The sequence below is a fragment of the Hypanus sabinus genome, chromosome 3, assembly GCF_030144855.1.
Source record: "Hypanus sabinus isolate sHypSab1 chromosome 3, sHypSab1.hap1, whole genome shotgun sequence".
Taxonomy (NCBI): Eukaryota; Metazoa; Chordata; class Chondrichthyes; order Myliobatiformes; family Dasyatidae; genus Hypanus; species Hypanus sabinus.
Genome location: NC_082708.1, coordinates 55,180,347 through 55,207,826, shown reverse-complemented (window position 1 = coordinate 55,207,826; position 27,480 = coordinate 55,180,347). Strand labels below are relative to the sequence as shown.

Sequence of the window (27,480 nt, the reverse complement as noted above, 5' to 3'; positions counted from 1 at the left end):
ATGGCAATTCCTTTCCCCTCCATAGATGCTGCTCAACACAGTGAGTTCCTCCAGCAGATTATTTCAGCTTGGAATAATCCTGGTGTATGTGTTAGTGACATATAATGAAGCATGTATGTGTTGAACCACCAAATGACTATCATTAATACAAATAAAATCCAGTCTTTCATGTTATGTAAGCTACTGGGATGAAGACCAACCAAATTCTATAATGGGCTGCTAATCTACTCCATCAGATCACTGGCTGTGAGGAAGAAAACTTGGCCCCAAAAAGGTGAAATTCCTTCAAGCATAAGCATGTGGCACTGTTTTCCCTGAGCATTGAAAAAGCTGATCACAGAATGAGCTGAAATCCTAATGCAAAGTGTCACACTACCTCCCACAAACATCTCATCATTGTCACTGTAACTGTTCGCAGGGGGAAAAAAAATTGATATTGGTTAGTCAAAGTTGAAACAGGGTTATTTATCATTTGCTTCCTTCACATACTATACAGGTCCTTTGGGTCCATGTTAGTGGATACAAAATCTAAGAAAGTCCATCATAACCTCAGGGTTGAAGAGTGTGTTAAAGTTTAACATCATATTAAGAATTATCCATATCTTCCAAACTGAAGTTCAAAACTATTGTGGATTTACAGACAACATAAGCAATTTTATAAGATAACCATTGAATTAACTCATTAAAGGCAAATTAGTTAAAAATATGAGAGCAATACAAGTCATGTCTGTAGTGGAAAGCAGATCAGGAACATAATGAAAATGAACTAGAACCTCCTGGAGCAGAAAAATGTCAACATTTTCTATCCTTACCTCTGACTGAGCCCTGCTGTGAATGCCAAAGGTTTAGAACCATCCTGCTTCTAGCAAGCTGCCCAAATCAAAGTGAAGAAACCTGCGGCCTCTGTAAGGCAGTAAAGAGAAATTCCTACCTACAGTGCATGGAGTTGAATCCTTGCTATTAGCTGATCAGTGATGAGGGGAGGAAGTTGTCTTGTAGTTAGAAGTTCGTCTGAAATTGGAGGAGGACCAAAGAAGTGAGATGGAATGCAGGGGAAGGAGTGATAAGGATGGAAATTAGAGAATAGTGGCTAGCAGCAGTGAATGCCTGGAAGCAGCAAACTGCCCATTTCCACTACCACTAACCCACACCTGATTCACCCCAGCTCCTATAGGTAAAGACACTGCTCAAAAAGGGTGATGAATGCAGGATATGAAGGTGTTATATTTGATTGCAGGCAGGATATGGAATAAGATAATCTCGTAGTGCATTTAGAGATTGGCTGGTTTGATGTGGGTATCACTGAGTCGTGGCTGAAAGAAGATGATACATCCAAGGTTACATATTGTATCAAAAGGACAGGCAGGTAGATGGAGGGTGTGGGGTGGCTCTTTTAGTAAAAGGTAAAATCAAGTCTTCAGAAAAGGCGACATAGGATTGGAAGATGAAGAATGCTTGTGGGTAGAGTTAAGAAACTGCAAGGGTAAAAAGGCCCTGTTGAAAGTTATATGCAGGCTTCTGAACAGTAGCCAGGAAGTAGGATACAAGTTACAACAGGAGATTGAAAAGGCATGTAAATATATTACGATAGTCATGGAGAATTTCAATACGCAGGTAGATTGGGAAAATCACGCCTATGCTGGATACAAAGAGAGAGAAGTTGTAGAATGCTTACAGGATGCTTTTTTAGAGCAGATTGTAGTTGAGCTAACTAGGGGAAAGAAAATTCAGGATTGGGTGAGGTGAGATGAGGGCCTCCATCGGTCAGAGTTGACCATGGATATTGCCTCCTACCTACCTAGATATGCAAGCCTGGGCAGCACGAAATGGAGAGTAAGCTGTTGCCCATGTAGCATGCTCCCTCTCTTCATGCATCTGATGAACTCAAACAAAGAGCAGATACCAATATAGTTTGGTACCACTGGAGTTGCCAGTTATTGTTGAACTCAATGTAGGACTGCCCTAGGGATTCCAGTTCCGGATTTTCCCTCGGGGTTTACTCCCAAAGCCTTCCCCGTGAGTGGGCATTGCCGCAAAGCAACGGAGCTTTGAGATCAGAGCTTTCCTTCCCCGAGGTGAGCTGTCAAACATGGCTGATGAGCTCCATCTGCCTGAAGTGACTGGTTTTAAGGCTCCTGTAACCTGCCTTTGCCCCTTCTCCTATCATTAGAAGCAGTTCTGCCAGGCTTAGTAGCAATTTACCAATTTGTCACGTACCCCGTGACCGGGTTACCAAACCAGCAGAAATGGAACAATACGTTGGAGTCTGGTGGTACTGTAACTAAAGGTGTTTATTAGTAAACTAAATAATACAGTATCAAAAATGCAAATATACATATAAAACAGGTTAGCAAAAATAAATACAGAAGTGTAAAAATAAGAATCAAAACCAAACTCTATCGTAGTCTAGGGGTGAATGAATAGACATAGGGTAATTCAGAGTTCGGTTCAGTTCAGTCTGGATTGAGGTAGTTGCTGTTGTGACGTTGGAGAGAGAGAGAGAGCGAGAGATGAGCAGCTGCAGCAGGCAAACCTTCCGTTGTCTTCTTGTTCCGTTGTGGGCATCAATTATGACCCTTCCGTTCTTCAGTGGTGGGCCTGTCACCCAGGTGAGGATGGACACACACACAAGCCCCCACTGGCCTGCCTTCACACACTGTGAGCTTCGGACCAATTTCCCCCAATCGATCCTCCAAGGCCCCACCTCCCTGTGGGTGCACAACACTCGTTCAGTGTCCAGTGGCGTGTCTGCCTGCGTCTCAACAGATTCATCTTTTATCTCCCCTGCCGGGGTACCAGCCATCCATCAACTGATCAGTTAAGCCACATGTGAAGTCCAGGAGCTGGATTTGGTTGTCAAGGCTATTTGAGACGCACGCCATTAGGACCATTTAATAGGTAGTGGGAGCTTGTCCCCATTACCACCACCAGTTATAACAACCTTAAGGAACTAAGGTTTTGGATTGGGTATTGTGTAATTAAACATATTTGATTAAAGAGCTTAGGGTAAAGGAACCCTTAGGAAGCAGTGATCATGATAGAATTCACCCCGCAGTTTGAGGTGAAAAAGGTAAAGTCAGATATATTATTATTACAGTGGAGTAAAGAGAATTACTGAGCTGTGAGCGAGGAGCTGGCCAAGGTTGATTGGAAGGGGACACGAGTAAGGATGATGGCAGAACGGCAAAGGCTGGAATTTCTGGAAGCAATTCGAAAGGCACAGGAAAGGTTCATCCCAAAGAAGGCAGCACAACCATAGCTGACAAGAGAGGTCAAAGACAGCATAAAAGCAAAAGAAAGGGCATAAAATATAGCAAAAATTAGTTGGATTTTAGAGGATTGGGAAGTTTTTAAAAAACAACGGAAGCTATTTAAAAAGTCAGAAAGTGAGAAAAACCAAAATATGAAGGTATGCTTGGCAATAATATAAAATAGGACAACAAAAGTTCTTTCAGATATATAAAGAGTAAAAGAAAGGCCAGAGGGGATATTGGACCTCTGGGAAATGACACGGGAGAGGTAATAAATGGGAACCAAGAAATGATGGATGAATTTAATAAGTATGTTATTAATTTATTGATTGAGATAAAGCACAGAGTAGGCCCTTCTGGCCCTTCGAGTCATGTGCCCAGCAACCCCCGATTGAGCCCTAGCCTAACCACGAGACAATTTACAATGACCAAAATTAACCTACTAACCAGTATATCTTTGGACAATGGGAGGAAGCTGGAGCTCCAGGAGGAAATGCACACTGTCACAGGGAGACGTGAAACCCTTTGCAGCAGCAGCATGAATTGAACCTGGGTCACCTGTACTGTAAAGTGCTGTGCTATCACTACGCTACCATGCCTTCGCCATGGAAGACACTAGTGGTATGCCAGAAATTCGAGAGTGTCGGGGGGCAGAAGTAAGTGTAGTTGATATTGCTAAGGAGAAGTGCTTGGGAAGTTGTGATAAGTCACCTGGGCCAATTGGACTACACTCTAGGCTTCTGAAGAGATAGCTGAAGAGATTGTGGAGGCATTAGTAATGATCTTTCAAGAAGCACTAGATTCTGGAATGGTTCCACTGGAAATCTGTAAATGTTATTGTAAAGGGGGTTTCTTCTTTTTTTCTTTGTTACTGTTGGGAAAGGGTTTCTTTTTGTTAACTAGCAGGAATGCTAATTTACTGATACCGAGAATGGTATTCCTTTGTAAACCAAATGGGGATTAATGTTCTTTCTTCTGAGTCTGTAAGCTTTTGTTGACGGGCTTTTGGGCAGATCGGCGCGAGGGGGTCGAGAGAGAGGACGCAATGCTCTAAGCTGGGCGAGGATCGGACCCCAAAGGGGGGTCCGAGGCCGGGAGATTCTCCGAGGAGGGGGGGGGGAATGAAGCTATATGTGCTTGGTTGACCACTTGGAGGGTCCTGAGCCGTTTGGAGAGTCGAGGAGTTCGGAGGGTCCTGAGCTGCGAGTCGAGGAGTTCGGAGGGGAGCGAATGGTGGCCAGAAGACTTCAGTAATTGAGCTCCAACGGCTGTGCACGAAGTGGTTTGGACTTTGATAAGTTTGGCGCCTTTTCTTTAATTTTCTCTTCATATATACTGTATCGTTATTAATTACTTAGTTATAGTAACCTTTATAAATTGTACTCATTTAATCGCATATGGTGTACTGTCTGGTTTTGGGCGAGGCGGGGACATCACACAGCATCCACACCAGCTGATCACCCTCTTTAAATTGTGTCTGCGGCGAAGAGCTGGTGTGCCTTTGTGGGTGTGTGATTGCTGGTTATCGCTGCGTGTGTGTTGGGTGGGGTGGTTGCTGTTATTAGCCTCGAGGTCGTTGTTCGAGTTCCAACTAGTGCTGACGAAATGGTGATGGGACCATGGGTTGTCCGTACTGTTTGGAGAGTGAGGAGTGACAGGTTAGGGAACTCCCAGATAGTTGGCCTAAGTAGCGCCTGAGGAACAGGGCGTGAGGGTTACTGTGTGGGGAGGAGATGTCACTGTTTGTGCTTGGATTACGGTGTGTTGGCAGGAAAGGTGGCGAGTTATTTAGTAGTCATGAGGACATGACATTTGGTGGAGGGAGAGTGTAAAGGGGGTTTCTTCTTTTTTTCTTTGTTACTGTTGGGAAAGGATTTCTTTTTGTTAACTAGCAGGAATGCTAATTTACTGATACCGAGAATGGTATTCCTTTGTAAACCAAATGGGGATTAATGTTCTTTCTTCTGAGTCTGTAAGCTTTTGTTGACAGGCTTTTGGGCAGATCGGCGCGAGGGGGTCGAGAGAGAGGACGCAATGCTCTAAGCTGGGCGAGGATCGGACCCCAAAGGGGGGTCCGAGACCGGGAGATTCTCCGAGGAGGGGGGGGGGAATGAAGCTATATGTGCTTGGTTGACCACTCGGAGGGTCCTGAGCTGTTTGGAGAGTCGAGGAGTTCGGAGGGTCCTGAGCTGCGAGTCGAGGAGTTCGGAGGGGAGCGAATGGTGGCCAGAAGACTTCAGTAATTGAGCTCCAACGGCTGTGCACGAAGTGGTTTGGACTTTGATAAGTTTGGCGCCTTTTCTTTAATTTTCTCTTCATATATACTGTATCGTTATTAATCACTTAGTTATAGTAACCTTTATAAATTGTACTCATTTAATCACATATGGTGTACTGTCTGGTTTTGGGCGAGGTGGGGACATCACACAGCATCCACACCAGCTGATTACCCAGTTTGGCAGGGCCGAAAGCTGCTCCCCCTAGACAAGAACGAGCTGAGCGAGCCTGAGGCGACCCAGGGGGTTACATTATTCCAGTCTTTAAGAAAGAAGGGAAGCAGAGGAAATTATGGTCCAGTTAACCTGACTTCACTGATTGGGAAGATATTGGAGTCTATTATTAAGGATGAAGTTTGAGGGTAGTTGGAGGCACTTGATAAAATTGGTCAAAGATGACATGGCTCTCTTAAAGATAAATCTTGCCTGACAAATCTGTTAGAATTCCTCAAGGAAATATCAGGCAGGGTGGGGTGGACAAAGGAGAGTAAGTGGATGTTATATATTTGGATTTTCAGGAGGCCTTTGGCAAGGTGCCAGATATGGAGCTGCTTAACATGAGCCCATGGTATTACTGGAAAGATACTAGCATGGATAGAAGACTGGCTGACCGACAGGAAGCAAAGAGTAGGAATAAAATGAGCCTTTTCTGACCTACTCCCAGTGACTAGTGGTATTCCGCAGGGATCGGTGTTGGGATTGCCTCTTTTCACATTATATGTCAATGATATTGATGAAAGGATGGATGGATTTGTGGTCAAGTTTGCGGTTGATACATAGGTGGGTGGAGGGGCAGGTAGTGTTGAGAAAGCAGGGAGTCTGTAGAAGGAATTAGACAGATTGGGAGAATGGACAAAGAAGCGGCAGATGGAATACAGTGCAAGGAAGTGTCTGGCTATGTACTTTGGCAGAAGGAATAAAGGCATAGATTATTTTCTAAATGGAGAAAATTCAGAATTCTGAGCTGCAAAAGGACTTTGGGGTCCTCATACAGGATTCTCTAAAGGTTAATTTTCAGACTGGTGGTGAAGAAGGCAAATTCAATGTTAGCATTTATTTCAAGAGGGATAGAATATAAAAGCAAGCACATAATGCTGAGGCTTTATAAATCACTGATACAATCACAATTGGAGTACTGTAAGTAGTTTTGGGCCTCTTATAAAAGAATAGATGTGCTGGCATTGGAGAGGGTCCAGAGGAGATTCACAAGAATGATTCTGGGAATGAAAAGGTTAATGTAAGAGGAGCATTTAATAGTCCTGGGCCTATACTCACTGGAGTTTAGAAGAATGAGAGGTGATGTCATTGAAACCTCTTGAATATTGAAAGGCCTAGATAGAGTTGATGTGGAGAGGATGTTTCTTATAGTGGAGGAGTCTAGGGCACAACCTCAGAATAGAGGAACATCCATTTAGAACAGAGATGAGAGGAAATTTCTTTAGCCAAAGGGTAGTGAATCTGTGGAACTCATTGCCACAGACAGCTGTGGAGGACAAAACACTTAATATATTTAAAGCGGACGTTGGTAGGTTCATGATTAGTCAGGGTCTCAAAAGTTACAGGGAGAAGGCCCAAGAATGGGGTTGGGAGGTATAATAAATCAGCCATGATAAAATGGTGAAGCAGACTTGATGGGCCAAATGGCCTACGTCTTATTTCTTATGGTCTTACGGAACCCCTGAGTGTACCAGCTTTGGCCTAATTAGTGAGAGTTCAAGCCGTCATGAGCTCAACTGTCCCACTACTAGCAATGCCATTACTTGAACTTCTTCCTTGATCATTCGGATTTCCTCCAGGTGCTCCTCTTCCTCACACATCCCAAAGATGTGCCTGTTGATAGATTAATTGGCCACTTTACATTGCTATTGTTGCAAGTGGTTGACAAAATCTGGGGATGTTGATGGGAATGGAGGAGAATAAAATAAAATTGGGCCAGTATTCATGTAAAACAATTAGATTTGGTGGACTAAATTAAATTCAAAGACTTTGTTTCAGTGACGAAATCAATGACTCATATGATGTCATGAGCTCTTCAAGCCTATGCGGGGCGCCAGAGAGTAAACTGTGTGTCAAGGTTTTTAGGAGTGCCCGAGTCATTTAAGATTGAATTACTAACCTGTCATTGAATCAGGAGTGCCTGAGTTCTTAATCATTTAAAGTTCCTTGTGCTTTTCTCAAGCGACTCGCTCATTATAATGCAGTGTCCTTGTGTTTTACTGTTTAAGGTTATTAACTTTATTTTTATAGACTCAAGGATTCTATGTTACTTGTAATATTTAAGTGGACACCTGATTAGCACTAATCCTGGGGTCTTAATTTTGAGAACGTTATTTCTTGCAGTGTCATTTAGCCAAGCTACCGATATTCTTTTGGAATTACTATGAATAAACAAATTGTCGTTGCCATCTCTACATCAAACTCTTTCATTCCTCCACTCTTGAGTTCTGATATTGCCAGCGCATATCATGACAGGAGGACCCTGTCAAGTAATGGACCCTGCAGAGTTTTAACAGCAGTGTTTTGATGTCGGTTGGCTTTAGGTGAGAATGCCATTTATTCTCAAGTCCACGTTCTGAGTTTCTCGAGTCTATGTTCTGAGTGTCTCTAGCCTACATTCTGAGTTTCTTAAATCCATGTTCCGAGCTTCTCTGGTCCAAGCCTTTCAAGTCATAAGTAACCAGGTTCCCAGCTTCAGAATCCCATGACTCAGGTCTGCAACAATTGAGCACTTCAAGCGACCTTACGATAAAGTTCATTTGATTCAAAAAAGCATTCAAGTCAATAATGTAAATTTTGGAAGAACTTGCCCTTTCCTAATGTTGTTCCTTGCAAGTAATGTCAAATGTCAAATCAATGCTTGGAAGGACACTATTGGGAATAATTGAAATAAGCTAACATGCCAACAGCTAACCTTATACAATCCATAATTCCCGTCTGCCTGTCCTGATGAGTGATGCTAATCATAGCAAACATTCCAATGTACAAGTGTCTCCTGAAACAGTAATTTGAATTGGCAACCCTGGAGTGCCCTATTCCAAAGGCTGATCCCTAGCTGGAGTGTGCAAACACGAAAGTAAAGTAACCCTATCAAGAAGAGCAAGCTGTCTTATAGATTTAACCTATTGATGAAAGTTATGGCACAGACTGTGAAAATAAACTATCATGTAACAAATTTGAGAGCCAGCTAGCTCAGCAATAAGAAGAGCCTGTCTATGCTGTCTCAATCTGTAAAATTAAGAGTACAGCCTTCTGTATCCTAATTGCCTCTGGAAAATAGTGAAGAGTAAAACACTGTGAGATCCTTCCCTAGGTTTCAAGTTTCAGGTTTTCAAAGGGTCAAGATTTTGGGTCTCAATACTTTTTCCCAGCCTAAGCATCCCGGCCCAAGCTTCCTTGCCTAAGTGTCCGAGGTTCACAAGGTCGTCAAGGTTTTCCAGGTTTTGCATGGCCCTTCCAAGGTCTCCAAGGACTTTCCACGTTCTCACTTCTCGAGGTACCCAATCTCTCTGCTTCTCAAAGTTTCCCAGGCCTAACTTGAGGTTACCCTCGAAGTTCCCAGACTCCACTCAAGGTTGCCTGGTCCCTCAGTTTCTCAGAGTTCCCAAGGTTCGCTGCTTCTCAAGGTCCCCAAGTCTTCCTGCCTCTCAAGGTTCCCCTCGGGGTTTCCCAGGCCTCCTGCTCGAGGTCCCTCTTGTGGTTTCTCATGCCTCTCTCTTGAGTTCTCTTTGCCTCCTTCTTCATTCATCTCTTGGTTTTGAGTTTTCAGGTTTCCCTGAGCCATCCAGTGCAAGCCATAGGCAAGGGGGCACTGTAATGAGCTCTTCACACCTGTAGGGGCACTGGAGAGCATTGGGCTCCAAGGTTTTTAGAACACCTGAATTGGTTAATTGTTATTTAATGAGAGTCTTATTCGTTTAGTGTTACGTTTTTCCTGAGCGAATTACTCTCTGTAATGTAGTCTCCTGGTCCTTTCTGTAAAAGTTGTGCATTTATTTTTATAGACCTGGGGGGGGTTCCATGTCACTTGTATTATTTAAGTGGATGCCTGATTAGCACTAATCCTGGGGTCCTACTTCTGAGAATGTTACTTCTCACAGCATCGCTCAGCCGAGCTATTGATGTTCTTTTGGAATTACTTTGAATAAACTCTCATCATCATTTCTACATCGGAGATCTGTATTTTCTCTATATCTGGGTTCCGATATTGCCTGCACGCACCATGCCAGACAATATCTTGTGACTTGCCCTCATTGCATTACTACCATTGGGAAGGAGGTACAGGAACCTGCAGACATACATTCAACATTTTATGAAAAGATCCTTGTCCTTCACCATCAGAACTCTGAATAGTCCATTTACCCATGAACACTACCTCACTATTCGTCTTTGCACTTTTTATTTATTTTGTAACAACTGTAATTTTAATGTCTTGCACGATGCTGCTGCAAAACAATAAATTTCAAGACATATGTCAGTGATAATAAAATTGGTTCTCATTCTGATAGGTTTTCATTAAAACTGAAAAAAACTGTAGTAAGTCTTAAGTAAGCAGTGTTAGTAGAGAGGTTGAGAAAACAAAATGGAAGGTCTCTAATAGGGTGGAAGGCTAGAGAGATTAAAGGGGAGATAATTAGAAGCAAAGCCAAGCGAATATCAAAACAAAAGATTAGAAAAGGTATGAAATGGAACAGTGCTTTTTTTTACCAATGAGAGCAGTCTGCAAAAGTGAGTTCAGTAATAAATTCTGAAATAGCTGTACTTAATTTTCAGCCTAAAAGGCTATAAACTGCCAAACAGAAGGGTTGGCTACTGTTCCATAATGATTAATTGAGCCAATTCAAAAAGAGCAGAAGGGAAAGCACAGAGTTCAGAATTGAATGGATCATTAAAATGACAAGCAAGTGGAAGCTCTGGGCCATGCTTTTAGACTGAAGCATATTTAGGGGAATATCATTAACCATCCTCCAATTTCCACTCCTGACTTCTCATGATCCACCTTGGATTCTTCCCTACCTTTCTTGAACCGTCTATTTCCATTTCCAAAGATATAACCCCATCTACATCCCGTGGATTCCTTGATAACATTTCAGTTTCTCAAACTGTCTCTCATCTATTCTCATGATATCACCTTCCTCAACTGCGAGCTATTCACTGTGGAGGACAAAGCCTTCATTCACATCCATTCTACTTTACATTCGATTGAATTGACTTTTTTTACTTACATGAGGAGTAAATATCTCTGTCCAAATGTGCAATTTACAGTAATAATAAATAATATGTACAACAGGATAGTCAATACAACATAGAAATACAGTTGTGACAGCATGAGTTAATCAATCTGATGGCCTGCTGGAAGAAACTGTCCCAGAGCCTGTTGGTCCTGGCTTTTATGCTACAGTACCATTTCCCGGATGGTAGCAGCTGGAACAGTTTGTTGTCTGGGTGATTCTGGTCCCTAGTGATCCTTTCGGCCCTTTTTACACACCTGTCTCTGTAAATGTCCAGAATAGTGGGAAGTTCACATCTACAGATGCGTTGTCTGTCTGCACCACTCTCTGCAGGGTCCTGCGATTAAGGGAAGTACAGTTCCCATACCAGGCAGAGGTGCAGCCAGTCAGAATGCTCTCAATTGTGCCCCTTAAGAAAGTTCTTAGGATTTGGGGGCAATACCAAACTTCTTCCACCTTCTGAGGTGAAAGAGGTGCTGTTGTGCCTTTTTCACCACACAGCCAGTGTGTACAGACCACGTGAGATTCTCAGTGAGGTTTATGCTGAGGAACTTAAAGCTGTTCACCCTCTCAAACCCAGATCAATTGATGTCAATAGGGGCTAGCCCATTTCCATTTCTCCTGTAATTCACAACCAGCACCTTTGTTTTTGCAACATTGAGGGAGAAGTTGTTTTCTTAACACCACTGTCTCAGGGTGATGACTTCTTCCCTGTAGGCTGTTCCATTATTATTTGAGGTTAGGCCAATCAGTGTGGTGTTGTCAGCAAATTTTATTAGCAGATTGGAGCTGTGGGTGGTGACACAGTCATGGGTATACAGAGGGTATAGGAGGGGGCTTGGGACACAACTTTGAGGGGCATCTGTGTTGAGGATCAGAGGGGCAGAGGAGAGGGAGCCCATTCTTACCACTTGCTAGTGATCTGACAGGAAGTCCAGGATCCAGCTACACAAGGTAGGGTGAAGGCCAAGGTCTCTGAGCTTCTTGTCGAGCCTGGAGGGATTTATGGCGTTGAATGCTGAACTGTAGTCCAAGAGCAGCATTCTCACATAAGTATCCTTCTTCTCTAGATGTGCAAGGACGGTGTGAAGAGCTGCGGCTATTGCATCATCTGTCGTTCTGTCGGTAGGCGAATTGTAGGGGTCTGGTGTGGGTGATAGCATGCTGCAGGTGTAGTCCCTGACCAGCCTATTTCTGCTTAAATCCCTTTTCTTTCCCTCCAGAATCCTCCCTCATTCCTTCCAGTCATTGTGTAACCATCAAATGGCAGAGCATTCATCGACACATTCACAAACAGCTCCATTCTGCATTCTGTAGGGGCCATACCTCTACAGCAGCTGCTTCTCTCTATCTCCCCAGAAACTCTCCTCCTGTCCTGGAAGTGCAGTAGATGTAACACTTGCTCTATTATCTTCTGCCTTCCATGGCAAGGGGAAAGATAATTGTGGATGATAGACCAAGTCCGTTGCAAGGTTACTGAATGTAATCAAATATATTTCCTTTCAGAACAAAAGTAGACTATTTCCACTTGGTTACTTTGATTTAATGTATTCTGCTTTCTGTCTACAAATTAAGGAGATTAATCATTTGTTTAGCTCACTGAGATTTTCCTTGCTTTCCTCACTTGGATTTCTTCATTACAGGCTTCCTACACTGCACTATTCTCTCCATGCTCAACAAAAACATGAGGACCTATCACTTGAACATCTTTTTCAATAGTAATTGCGTCAGATCCTAACTAATACCAAATTTGCCCATATACTGAACGTTGTTTCCATTTGCACCTCCTCTAAACAGATTTTTGCCAACTTTTATAATTAAAATTCTCCTTCATCTTTATCAAAGGGCTTTGTCCTCTTTAAAAGCCGTCACAGTTCTGGTGAAAGGTCATTCCGCAGGTTCCCTCACGGCTGCTGCTTGCTCCACGTTCTGATTTCCACCCGCCTCAATATTGTACTTTCTTTAAGAAGTTCGGTTGCTGCAATTTAAATTGCCACTGGTATGTAACCCGCTCTGTGAAATTTCTTGTCTCTCAGCTTTTCAACCTGGAGTCCTTGTATCAGGTGAAAATAATGAAACGGTTTATTTTCTGCGCTCACCGTCAATAACCACCCCCCCCACACCCCCACCCCCACCCCAAACTTAGTGCAGCCCGCCTTTTAGCCGTCGGACAGTTTAGCTGCCTGAGGCTGCTGAGCCTTCTCCCGGTCACCGTGCACGCTGCGGAACCAGAGGGCGCCTGCCGTACTTGGGAGACTGGCCCGCTGCTTCGATGAGACGCCTCCTGCCCTCACTCAGGCAAACCCAGTGGACCATCCGCATTCATCGTATCCACACTCACGCTGCGCACATTTCAGCTTCCGTTGCTGAGGCTTGTTTCTGCACCGCTGCGGTAACACAGTTGTGTTTTTTTAAAATTTGGATTCCCCTGGCGATGGTGAGGGAGAGTGAAGGTCGATGGTTTGTAACTGATTGATGTTCAGACGCTCGGTGAGTTGGTAATGCATGTTGGACCTTCTCCCGAGTTACCGCACATCGATAGATTGGATACTTCCTGAAGAGGGGAGGGTAAGGTGAACGGCGTGAGAGGCGGTAAAACCTGGAGCTCGCATGCGGCTTCGTCGGTAAGCATTTAAGATACCGAATTAGTGTAGAGTTGTTTCGGAAAACAAAATAGAGATCGGAGCAATTACTCAAAGCAGTTTTAGTCTAACACTAAACTGCTTGTCCCAGTACTAGTAACTGAAGGTATTGTCTGTGCCGAGGAATATTTGTAGATTTATCTTCTATCGCTGCAACTTGTATCATTTAACCTGCGCTAATATAATACTTGCATTACCAATAATCTCTACGTGAAGTAAAATTTAACACTCTGAATAGAAATTCGTTTGGAGGTCGGCACATCCTCCTGTCGTGGTCATGGTCAGAGTAATAGACAATAGTAGGTGCAGGAGTAGGCCATTCGGCCCTTCTAGCCAGCACCGTCATTCCCTGTGATCATGGCTGATCATACACAATCAGTACCCCGTTCCTGCCCTCTCCCCATATCCCTTGACCCTGCTATCGATAAGAGCTCTATCGAACTCTCTCTTGAATGCATCCAGAGACTTGGCCTTCACTGCCTTCTGTGGCAGAGCATTCCATATATCCACCACTCTCTGGGTGAAAAAGTTTTTCTGCATCTCTGTTCTAAATGGCCTACCCCTTATTCTTAAACTGTGGCCTCTAGTTCTGGACTCACCCATCAGCAGGAATATGCTTCCTACCTCCAGTGTGTCCAATCCCTTAATAATCTTATATGTTTCAATCAGATCCCCTCTCATCCTTCTAAATTCCAGTGTATACAAGCCCAGTTGCTCCAATCTTTCAACATATGACAGTCCTGCCATTCCGGGAATTAACCTGGTGAACCTACACTGCACTCCCTCAATAGCAAGAATGTCCTTCCTCAAATTTGGAGACCAAAACTGCACACAATACTCCGGGTGAGGTCTCACCGGGGCCCTGTACAGCTGCAGAAGGACCTCTTTACTCCTATACTCAATTCCTCTTGTTATAAAAGCCAGCATGCCATTAGCTTTCTTCACTGCCTGCTGTACCTGCATGCTTGCTTTCATTGACTGATGTACAAGAACACCTAGATCTTGTTGTACTTCCCCTTTTCCTAACTTGACTCCATTTAGATAGTAATCTGCCTTCCTGTTCTTACCACCAAAGTGGATAACCTCACATTTATCCACATTAAACTGCATCTGCCATACATTTGCCCACTCACCCAACCTGTCCAAGTCACCCTGCATTCTCATAACATCCTCCTGACATTTCACACAGCCACCCAGCTTTGTGTCACATTGCTAATGCTAATTAGCTTTGCTAATGTTACTTTTAATCCCTTCATCTAAATTATTAATGTATATCGTAAACAGCTGCGGTCCTAGCACCGAACCTTGCTTACCCCACTGGTCACAGCCTGCCATTCCAAAAGGGACCCGTTAATCACTACTCTTTCTTTCCTGTCAGCCAGCCAATTTTCAATCCATGTCAGTACTCTGCTCCCAATACCATGTGCCCTAATTTTGCCCACTAATCTCCTATGTGACTTTAGCAAAAGCTTTCTGGAAGTCCAGGTACACTACATTCACTGGCTCTCCCTTGTCCATTTTCATAGTTACATCCTCAAAAAACTCCAGAAGATTAGTCAAGCATGATTTACCCTTCATAAATCCATGCTGACTTGGACTGATCCTTCTACTGCTATCCAAATGTGTCATAATTTCCTCTTTTATAATTGACTCCAGCATCTTTCCCACCACTGACGTCAGGCTAACCAGTCTATAGTTCCCTATTTTCTCTCTCCCTCCTTTCTTGAAAAGTGGGACAACATTAGCCACCCTCCAATCAGCAGGAACTGTTCCTGAATCTATAGAACACTGGAAAATGATTACCAATGCATCCACGATTTCTAGAGTCACCTCTTTAAGTACCCTGGGATGCAGACCATCAGGTCCCAGGGACTTATCAGCCTTCAGACTCAACAGTCTATCCAACACCGTTTCTTGCCTAATAGATATTTTCTTCAGTTCATCCTTTACCCTAGTTCCTTTGGCCACTATTACATCTGGGAGATTGTTTGTGTCTTCCCTAGTGAAGACAGATCCAAAGTACCTGTTCAATTCGTCTGCCATTTCCTTGTTCCCCATAATAAATTCACCTGTTTCTGTCTTCAATGGCCCAATTTTGGTCTTAACTATTTTTTTGCTATTCACATACCTAAAGAAGCTTTTACTATCCCCCCTTATATTCTTGGCTAGTTTACCTTCGTACCTCATTTTTTCTTGGCGTATTGCCTTTTTTGTTATCTTCTGTTGCTCTTTAAAAGCTTCCCAGTCCTCTGGTTGCCTGCTCATCTTTGCTATGTTATACTTCTTCTCCTTTATTTATATATTGCCCTTTACTTCCCTCGTCAGCCACGGCCACCCCTTACTCCCCTTAGGCTCTTTCTCCCTCTTTGTAATGAACCAATCCTGCACCTTCTGCATTGTTCCCAGAAATACCTGCCATTGTTGTTCCACTGTCTTCCCTGCTGGGGTATTGTTCCATTGAACTTTGGCCAGCTCCTCCCTCATAGCTTCATAGTTCCCTTTGTTCAACTGTAATACTGACACATCTGATTTTTCCCTTCTCCTTCTCAAATTGTAGGTTAAAACATACCATATTATGGTCACTACCTCCTAATGGTTCCTTTACCTCGAGGTCCCTGATCAAATCTGGTTCATTGCACAACACTAAATCTAGAATTGCCTTCTCCCTGGTAGGCTCTAGTACAAGCTGCTCTAAGAATCCATCTTGGAGGCACTCCACAAACTCCCTTTCTTGGGGTCCAGTACCATTCTGCTTCTTCCAGTCTACCTGCATGTTGAAATCCCCCATGACAACTGTATCATTACCTTTGCGACATGCCAAGTTTTACTCTTCATTCAACTTACACCCTACATCCAGACTGCTGTTTGGGGGCCTGTAGGTAACTCCCATTAGGGTCTTTCTACCCTTAGAATTTCTCAGTTCTATCCATACTGACTCTACATCCCCAGATTCTATGTCCCTCCTCACCAACAGAGCCACCCCCACCCCCTCTGCCAGTCAGTCTGTCCTTTCGATAAGATGTGTATCCTTGAATATTCATTTCCCAGGCCCTGTCCGCTTGAAGCCATGTCTCTGTTATTCCCACAACATTGTACTTGCCAATTTCCAAATGAGCCTCAAGCTCACTTATTTTATTCCTTATACTTAGTGCATTCATATATAATACTTTTAATTCAGTACTCCCCTCTCCTTTCATATCAATTCCTATTTCACTTGGCCATACTGTATGATCTCTTCTTGAGCTTTCTACTCCATTGATTCTGTTGTCCTTTTTAACTTTTCTTATTTTCACTTTCCCTTTAACTCCATTCTTATATTTCCAGTTCATCCCCTCCCCCCCCCCCCCCCCACTACTTAGTTTAAACACATCCGTGTTGCAGTGGCAAACCTGTCTGCCAGAATGTTGGTCCCCCGCCTATTAAGGTGCCTATTTGTACAAATCATCCCTACCCCAAAACAGATCCCAGTGGTCCAAAAATGTAAATCCTTGCTTCCTGCACCAGTTCCTCAGCCACACATTCAGATCCATTATCTCCCTGTCCCTGCCCTCTCCAGCATGAGGAACTGGAAGCAAACTAGAGATAACCACCCTGGAAGTCCTGCTTTTCAGCCTTCTTCTGAGTTCTCTGAAGTCCCGCTGCAGAATGTCCTTCCTCTTCTTTCCGATGTCATTTGTGCCGACATGCACTACCACTTCCGGCTGTTCACCTTCACCCTTGAGGATTCCCTGCAATTGGTCTGTGATGTCCTGGATCCTTGCACCAGGGAGGCAACACACCATCCTTAAAACTCGCCTGGTGCCGCAGAAACCCCTTTCCGTACCTCTTACTATGGAGTCCCCTACTACCACGGCTCTTCCTGACATCTGACTCCTAGGCTCTGCTTCTGCACCAATTTTCGGTTCCCAGACCTGTCCACCTCTCAGACCGGCAGTACCTTCTGTCCTGACAACTTCCAAGAAAGTGAATCTGTTTACGAGGGGTACATCCCCTGGGGTCTCCGGTACTTCAAGCATCCTTTCCTTCCTCATCGTCGCCCCCTTTCTCTCTTCCGGTATCCTCAGTGTAACGACCTCACTGTAGGTCCTGTCCAGAAAACCCTCGTTTTCGGGGATAAACCTGAGGTCATCCAGGTACTGTTCACTCTGCAATTCCTACATGATTCAGGCATTAAATTTAGTAGATAGATGACATGTAAGGTGATTTCATCTAGAAAGGGACTTCTGTCATTTTTAATCTGCTTGAAATAATGCATCCAGTAGTGGTTAAACAAAATACATTTATTTTACTGCAGCAATCTTATGCATTTACTGCATTAATCAGAATATAGACATTGAAGAAAAAAATCATCTTCATGTTTGAAAATTTGACACGGATATTTATCACTAATCGTTAGAAGGGAACAGATGAAATATGAAAGCAAGCTAGCAAATAATATCAAAGTGGATAGTAAAAGTTTTTTCCAAGTATGTTTAAAAATAAAAGAGAAATGAGAGTGGATACAGGACCGTTAGAAAATGAGGCAGGAAAAATTATAATGGAGGACAAGGAGATGGCTGGTGAACTAAATGAGTATTTTGCATCCGTCATAACTGTGGAGGACACTAGCAGTGTGTCTAATGGGTGAAGGAAGAGAAGTGGGAGCAATACTATTACAAGGGAGAAGGTGCTCAAAAAGCTGAGACCTAAAGCTACATAAGTCACCCGGACCAGGTGAACTGCTTCCTAGGGTTCTGAAAGAGGTAGCGTTAGAGATTGTGATGGCATTAGAAGTGATCTTTCAAAAATCATTGGACTCTGGCATGGTGCCAGAGGACTGGAAAATTGCAAATCTCATTCCACTCTTTAAGAAAGGAGGAAGGCAACAGAAAGGAAATTATAGACCAGTTAGTCTGACCTCAGTGGTTGGAAAGATGTTAGAGGCAATTGTTAAGGATGAGGTGATAGAGTACTTGCTGACACAGGACAAGATTGGACAAAGTCAGCATGGTTTCCTTCAGGAAAAAGCTGTTGGAATTCTTTGAGATTACAAGTAGGATAGATAAAGGGGATGTTGTATATTTGGATTTTCAGAACGCCTTTAACAATGTGCCACACATGAGGCTGCATATCATGTTAAGAGCTCATGGAAAGTTACAGGAAAGTTACTGTCATGGTTAGAGCATTGGCTGATTGGTAAGAGGCAGCGAGTGGGAAGAAAATGATCCTTTTCTGGTTGGCTGCCAGTGACTAGTGGTGTTCTGCAGGGGTTGGTGTTGGGACCACTTCTTTTTATGCTGTATATCAATGAATTAGATGATGGTATAGATGGCTTTGTTGCCAAGTTTGCATATGATACGAAGATTGGTTGAGGGGCAGGTAGTGTTGAGGAAATAGGATGCAGAAGGACATAGACAGATTAAGAGAATGGGCAAGAAGGTGGCAAATGAAATACAATGTTGGAAAATGTATGGTCATGCACTTTGGTTGTAGAAATAAATGTGCGGATAATTTTCTAAATGGGGGGAAAATCTAGGAATCTGAAATACAGAGGGACTTGGGTGGCAAGGTGTGTTAGCGTTCATTTCAAGAGGTCTTGAATATAAGAGCAGTGATGTGATGCTGTGGCTTTATAAGGCACTGGTGAGACTTCACTTGAGTACCATGAACAGTTTGGGCCCCTCATCTTAGATGTGCTGGCATTGGAGAGGGCCCAGAGGAGGTTCACAAGGATAATTCAAGAATGAAGGGGTTATCATATGAGGAACGTTTGATCGCTCTGGGTCTGTACTTGCTGAAATTCAGAAGGATGAGGGGATGACGAGGATGAAAGATTTTCATTGAAATCTTTTGAATGTTGAAAGGCCTAGACAGAGTAGATGTGGAAAGAATGTTTCCCATGGTGGGAGAGTCTAGGACAAGAGGGTACAGCCTCAGGATAGAGGGGTGCCCTTTCAAAATAGAGAGGCTAAATTTCTTTAGCCAAAAGGTGGTGAATTTGTGGAATTTGTTACTACATGCAGCTGTGGAGGCCAGGTCGTTGGTGTATTTAAGGCAGAGCTTGATAGGTTCTGGATTGGACATGGCACCAGAGGTTATGGGGAGTAGGTTGGGAACTGGGGTTGAGGAGGAGAAAAAAGGATCAATATGATTGAATGGCAGAGCAGACTCGATGGGCTATATCCTGCTCCTATGTCTTATGCTCCAAACATTTTGGAGAAACAGGCTATTAAACTAAGTTAACAGCAAATTGGATTGTTTATGGAGATGAGACAAATAAACGATCAAAATTTATAATCAAACATTTGAATCAGGATCAGGTTTATTATTCCTGACACAGCATGAATTTGTTTTGCAGCTGCAGTTTAGAGCAAGACAAAGTTACTGCAAGTTACAAAAATAAGTAGATACTTCAAAAGTTGGGTTCATGGACCATTCAGAAATCTGATGTGGAGGCGAAGAAACTTCCTAAAATAGTGAGTGTAGCTCTGCAGGTTTCTTCCCCCATAGGTCTTTAATGATAGATGTCACCTTCTTGAGGCATCACCTCTTGAAGATATGCTTGATGGTGAGTAGGTTTGTGCCCATGATGGAGTTAGTTGAGTCTCTAACTCTCTGCAGCTTCTTGTGATCCTACCTCTTGGAGGTTCTTTACCAGGCTGAAGCAACCAGTCAGAATGCTCTCCACCATACATCTGTAAAAAGAAATGCCCAGCAAGAATGTGCAAGACTCTTTGACGACATGCCAAATCTCCTTCAACTCCAAATGAATTAGAGATACTGGCATTCCTTCATCATGATTACATCTATGTGTCAGGCCTAAGATGGGCCCATGAACTTGAAGCCGTTCACCCTTTCCACCACTGACCCCTCAATGAGGATTGCTGTGTACTCTCCCAACTTCCCCTTCCTGAAGTCCAGAATCAATTCCATGGTGCTACTGATGTTGAGTGTGAAGCTGTTTTGTGACACCACTTTACCAGCTGATCTGCTGTATCTCACTCCTGTCCACTTTGTCGTCTGAGATTCTGCCAACAGCAGTGACGTCGTGGTAAATTTACAGAGGGCACTTGAACTGTGCCTACCACACAGTCTTGCTGTAAGGTAGAGCAGTGGGCTAAGCACGTAGCCTTTGATGTGAATTTGTTGATTGTCAGTGAGGAGGAGATCTTATTACCGATCTATGGTGACTGTGGTCTCCTGATGAGGAAGTCGAGGATCCAGCTGCAGAGGAAAAGTTTATTGAGGGTGAAATCAAATCAGTTGGATGTGTCAGCAGTAGATTAGTGGTAGCACTTTCACCAGAGGCAGAAACCTGGTGCGTGAAGGGTGTGGGAATCTAGCTAATTCTTGCTAATTCAGTAGGTTGCAAAGGAATACAGTCATTGGTGTGATATTTAAAATCAATGGCCAACTGTTAAAAGAACTATGAAACTTACTGATATGCATCAACAACAATAAGTATTCACAAATGATTAAAGCTATCTTAAACATTAACATAAAATGGGGAAAAAAGATGATACAAAAGATTCTGTAGATGCTGAAAATCTTGAGGGAAAACACAGAACGTGTGGGAGGAACTCAGCAGGTCAGGCAGCACCTATAGATGGAACTGAATAGTCGATATTGACCTCGGGTCTTGGCCCGAAATGTCATTTGTTCATTTTGCCTGATCTGCTGAGTTCCTCCAGCATTGTGTGTGAAAACACATCCACAGACATTTAAAATTATCTTAACACTTTTATCAGTCCCTAACAGCTATTCACCCTCCATTTACTCGAAAATTGAAAGCTTCGTGACTCTTATTATTCTCAGCTGTAACATATTTATTTCTAGAACATAGAAAATTGGCAGAATTTATAAGTGTTTCACGCTGTGCTCTCACTTGCTGCTTATTTTACCATAAAAAAATTGAAAGCAAATTGATTTGTGGAATATGATTGTAAAACAAACAACATTCCTGAAATCCGATATAATATAAAGTATTTTATGGTATTCACTTTTATTCAGAATTGCTCTTTGATCATACTCCTGAGTTATTTATAAATTTTAAAGAATTAGAGGCTGCATCAGCATTTTATGGCAGCTTGGCAAAAAATATGTGACATTTTTCTCAGCAGAGAATGTATAGTTTGCACAAGCATAGTATACAAGTAACCTGTGAAAATCAGCTATCTTCCCCACACATTGTTACTTCTCCAAATAAACTGAAACTTATTTCTGCACTGGAGCTTAGTTTCTTCAATTTAATATTTATAAAACATTTGCATTTATCTGAGAATAAGGTTAGCTTTTTATTTGCTTTGTATTGGAATATTATACGAGATTATTAAAAAGGTGTTTGATCTGTTACAAACAACTTTGCCTGTTGCATAGTAAGCTGTATTAGATTTGTCTAGCTATCTCTCAAGAAAGAGCTGAGTACCAAGAATGGTAATTTCAGGAATGGCTACGAAATTTAGAAAGACACAATTGTAATGATAGGGTGCAGGGAAAGAGCATAGGAATGTGGTATGGAAGTAGAAGATCAGCCACAATTATATTAAATTGCTGTAAAGATGTCTCTGGTGGCACCTTTAACTGGTTTTGCTCATATGTCTCATGGAGAAAGTATTTTGTCAGTGTTGAAAACCATTTTTCTAAGAGATATGATGTACCTTTTGGTGTGCTCAGGGAAGCTGTCTTCTACCTCTACTCTTCTCCAATACATGCTTCCCTTAGGAAACATCATTAGCGAGCTTAAACGATGCAGATGACAGACAACTGTATATCTGTCAAGTCTGACAATGATAACACCCTATCTTTCCTGACTTCTTGTATGGCTGCAGTAGACAAATGGATGAACAAAACTAAATCATGATAAAACTGAAATGCTTTTAGTTGCTCTCAAAACCAAAAGAACTTTTTCATAAACTGGCAAACTTGGCTCCCCTTGTAAAATCAGAACTAACAAGCCTGGGTATTATCCTTGATTCAGATTTCGGCTTTAAATCCCATGTAAAGAAAGTGACCAGAGCAACATTTCTATACTTAAATATTGCAGAAGTATTTCTGCTTCTGTCATATAATGATGCTACAATACTAATTCACACCTTTATATTGCATAGATTGGCTACTGCAACACACTTTTCATTGGCCTTCCGAAGGAATCTATTGATAAACTTCAACTCATTCATAACACCACTTCTAGACTTTTAACTAAAACCAGGATGAGGGAGCATATCACCCATCCTAACTACTCCACATTGGCTTCCTGTTTTGATGTTAAAGTTATTTTACATGTTTTTAAAGCTCCCAATAGTCTGGGACCAGAGTACATAACAGAATTGCTTTTGTTTTATAATCTTGTTCAATCTCTCAGGTCAGGTCAAACTCTTCCATCCATCTCTCAAAGTTACCCAATCTCCCTCAAAGGAAAATAGGCAGGACATTTTATTTTAACAATACTCCTAAGCTGTGAAAATCATTACCTAAATTGAAAAGGATGCAGACTCAGTTGATACTTTTAAATACCAGCTCAAAACCTATTTATTTATAACCATATATAACATATAACAATTACAGCACGGAAACCAGCCATCTCGGCCCTTCTAGTCTGTGCTGAATGCTTACTCTCACCTAGTCCCACCGTCCTGCACTCAGCCCATAACCCTCCATTCCTTTCCTGTTCATATACCTATCCTATTTTTTCTAACTTTGTATTATTTTGTCTTTTATTTTTATGTTTGCACTTTATCCCATTGTAAAGCACTTCAAACTACATCATTTGAATGAAAAGTGTTCTATAAATCAATTGTTATTAAATGGCAGAACAGTCTTTAAGAACTAAACGGTATCCTGCTCCTATTTTTCTGTTTTCTTTCATCACCCTTCTCAAAACAAACATCTCTCTATTCTTGTAATTCCTATTTGCTCTTCAGTCTTTCCAACAGGTAGATTCCCAACTTCATGGCAATATTACTTGTTGTGGAAATACTAACTAAGAAGGCCAGAGCGACTTCGAGTTTTGTTTCAAGAGTTTATTAACATGATATAATGGAATCTGCAGCAGTGTCCACCACTGCCAGAGTTCTGATTTTTTTAAAAGTTCTACATAGTCTGTAGTGTTGTCGCTCGGGTGTAACGGAACACCGAACTAAACACCCAGATAAACCGTTGTCAATGAAGACAGGATCACAGGAAGATTAACCATTTACTGTTCACTCTTCCACATTAATGTATGGTGAAAACTGTTGATAAAACAATACAAGATTTGTACAGCATTTGTTTCCTTCTTGATATTACATTTACATCGTAAATACTTGCAAAAGTAAAACTACAACTACTACATTACATTAAAGTGCAGCATACTTTGAGAATCTACCTATGCCATTGACTGCTTTAAGTACACTTCAACGCAAACTATCCGCAACTCTTTAACTAACGAAAACATAAACCTTATCGACCGTCGTTACTTTTAACAGGATCGGCGTTAACATTTTAATTCAACATATCGATTATCTCATAACTTACAGCGTTGCTTTCACTATGTTCCTAGTGCGTAGAAAGACAACCTTTCTTACGCTGTACTCGCACGTGTGTGGCCCCCACCTTCCCGTTTCTCCAAACCGGTATTTTTCCACAAGATGCGGCGAAACCGGATGTGATGTCATCGCATGCCGCAATATATCACAGACAACGAATTTACTTTAAACAATCCTAACTTTAACTAAAATGCTAACAAACGAATTACTAAGCGAAAATATTATAAACTAAATAACTGCCATAAAGGCAACACATAGCCCATATTTATACCAGCAGGCAAACAACTTTGCATGACACAGTCAGTGCATGATCAACCTTTTCCAAGAGGTGTCAATTATCTGAATGCAAGTCTAACAGATCTCATTGTTCCCTGTTGTCAGGACTCAGTGTTCATGCCAGATGCATCTTCCCCACCCCCCCCACCCCCCCCCTTTGGTTCCTGGAGCCTTAATATCTTGTGTATTTGAATTTCTGATACTGTGCTTATCATTCAATATTACTCTTGACTTGCACCAGCAGTCTAACTTCCAGCTGGCTCCTGAGTGGTCAAGTATTCCATCATATACTAGTTTCAACCATTTCTACCATGTTACCCAAAACTCTAGATCTAAACCCATGGAACTGAGTTTCCATGCCACTGTATATTAACTTTCCCATTGGTTGCTGATAAATTCTTTTGTTATTGTAACCCAAGTTCCTCTTCACCTTTTCCAGCTTGCCTGTGGTTTTGATATGATTAACCACATGGTGCTCCTCCAGCATCTGCTGTAGTCACCAACTAGGTGGGATTATATGGACTTGATTTCATGTGGACTTGTCTAGAAGTCTGTTGGCTCCAATCAAACCAACTGAAAAGAGCTTTCCTGATATCATGAAAATAATGCAGGAACACTGAGAACCAAAACCATTGTTAATTGCAGAATGCTTTAGGTTGCATAAGTGAAATCAAAAGGAAGTGGAGTACATTTCACCTTGTGTGGCTGAACTGAAAAAATCATCTAAGCATTGCCAGTTCAGTGATTGGCGTAATGATGCACTGAAAGATAGCTTAGTTAATGGGATCTTACAAGAAAGCATTCAAAAACAGCTTCTCATTGAAGCATTACCTACATTTAAAATAGAATTTTAAATTGCTGTATCAATTGAAACAGCAACCAGAGACACAGTTGAGTTGCAGTCAGGGATGAAATTGATCTTGAACAAAATTGCAGTGTCTAAACAGAAACCTGCCTGGCCAGACAGATTTTGTTATCATTGTAGCAGAGGTTTGCATACACCAGTCCAATGCAGATTTGAAAATGATACTCACAGAAAATGTAACAATGTATGACACATACAAAGAATATGTCAGGCAAACAAAAATAAATGGACTGCACATAGAAGAGAAAAAAGTCAAGTTGCAGTTTCAAAAGGGGCACTAATCGACATGGTGTTAATGAAAAATCTGATAATGATGAGAGTGACACAGGACTAGGTAGCCTTGAGACTTACAAGCAAAAACTAACAATAGACAAGCAATATGGCTTGCACCAGAAGTGAATGGTGGCTGTTTCCATCATTCCACAAAATTGGTCTGAACAGCATTTCAAAGAAACTGAACTGAAGCTTGTAGATATCTATTGTGAGGTAAAAACAGGGGGACAATATTGTGGGGCCATGATTGGCTGAGACAGCTACAATTTGATTGGTGATCCTTTGACAATTTGCATGCCATCTCCTCTGCAATTGAATCAAATTAAAGCAAATTAAGAAAGGTACTGGGTGATGCCAGAGCAGTGTTCAAGCATGGCATAGGAAAACTTAAACATATCAATGTTAAAATGGTGTAAAATGAAAATGCCGCACCCAAGTGTTACAAAGTCCACCTGGTTCTTTATACCATGTGTGATAATATAGTCAGTGAGCTAGGTCGCATGGAGGCTGAAGGGATTCTTTCCAAGGTTAAGCGGGTGAGCAATGCTTGTGGTCTCAGTAGCCAAGAAGGATAGGGCTGTCAGGATATATGATGATTTTAAGATCACCATAAATCCTGTATTAACAGTAAATCAATATCCTGTGCCCAGGATAGAGAACATCTTTGCCAAGCTTTCTGGAGGGAAAACTTCAGCAAAGTGGACTATATTTAAGGCTTACCTACAGATGGAGATGGAAGAAGATGCTTCTCACCATAAACACTCACAAAGGGTTTTAACACTATAATAATCTTATTTTTGGAGTAACGTCTGCACCTGGTGGGAAGCTATGGACCAGGTGTTGCATCTGTACGTTAGCCTCAGATAAATTCACTTTGCTAAAGTGTTTCCCTCCAGAAAGTTTGGCAAAGGTATCCTTTACGCTGGGCATAGGGTTTTGATTTACTGACAGTACTGGATTGATGGCACCCAGGTACCTTGTGTTATCTGATCACATTATTGTTAGCAGTGAGAATGGAAAGAAATGCCTCCCGATTCTCGAGGCAGATTATGGGCTCAGAGCAGGACACATCAAGCATGAATTCTTTAAACCAAGCTTCATTTACTGTAGTCCCACCATTGAGGCACAAGCATTATACAAGTGTGCTGAGAAAATTCAAGCATTGGTGGATCCACCAAAGCCAAAAAACTTGTCACATTTGTGGTCCTGTTAAGGATTGGTCAACTACTATAACAGGTTCCTGCCAAACCTGGCTACTGTGTTCCAGCCTTTGAACTCATTACTACAGATCGGGAAGAAAGGGCAATGGACAAAACAGTGTGAGGTGGCTTTACAAAGGTAAGGGAAATGGTGACGTCAGACTTTGTACTCATGTATTATGATCCACCTCGTCCAGTGAAGCTTGCCTGTGATGTCTTGCTTTACGGTACAGGTGCAGTCATGTCAAATGTTATGAGTGATGGAAATGAACATCCTATAGCCTTTGCATCACTATCCTTTACCACTACAGAGAGAAAAATTATGCACAGATTGACAGGGGCCTTAAGTCTAGTTTGGGATATAAAGTGTTTCAACCAATACTTGTATGAGAGTTTACCCTCATTACTGACCATCAGCCGCTGGTGTCCTTTATATATTTTTTTAATTGCAATACAGCACAGAACAGGCCCTTTGAACTATCCTGCCCAACAATCCTTGATTTATCCCTAGCCTAATCGATCCACAGAAGGGTGTTCTACTAACAGCAGGAGCACAGATGCAGAGGTGGGCTCTATTTCTTGGAGGACATGTTTAGAAGATCAAATTCAAGAGGTCAATTAATTATGGAAGTGCTGATGGATTGTCCAATTTACCTTTGGAAGAGGAAATACCTGAACAATTTACAATAGAAGGATGTTCCTTTGGATGTATTCTCCCTTGTGCAAATCAAATGTCTCCCTATTATGGCAGTGATGGTCAAAAGGAAAACCAGAAGACTCAACATTGTCTTGGGTCTACATGGCAACCCAAAATGGAATTTGCAACAGAAGTTCCAGAATTCCAATTCCCCTATTTTTACCAGCACCAGGATAAACTTGCCCTTGATGGTGTGGGGAGGGGTCACCTTACATGTGGATTGAGAGTTGTTTTAATCTTCCAAGTTAAAAGCCAATGTGCTGGAGAAGCT

General features: G+C 42.2%; 1 protein-coding gene across 2 annotated transcripts in view; it reads left to right on the top strand.

Annotated features, from left to right (window-relative positions):
- Positions 1–12,732: 12,732 nt before the first annotated feature.
- The window catches only part of gpr45 (G protein-coupled receptor 45), a 53,880-nt gene continuing 39,132 nt past the window's right edge, over positions 12,733–27,480 (top strand). Inside the window, exon 1 of one of the 2 annotated variants that reach the window (XM_059963315.1) lies at positions 12,733–12,754. The gene's annotated coding sequence lies outside the window, so the exon portion shown is untranslated. Of the gene's footprint in view, positions 12,755–12,914; positions 13,380–27,480 lie in introns of those variants that run through there. The other variant, XM_059963313.1, reaches the window with a different exon arrangement.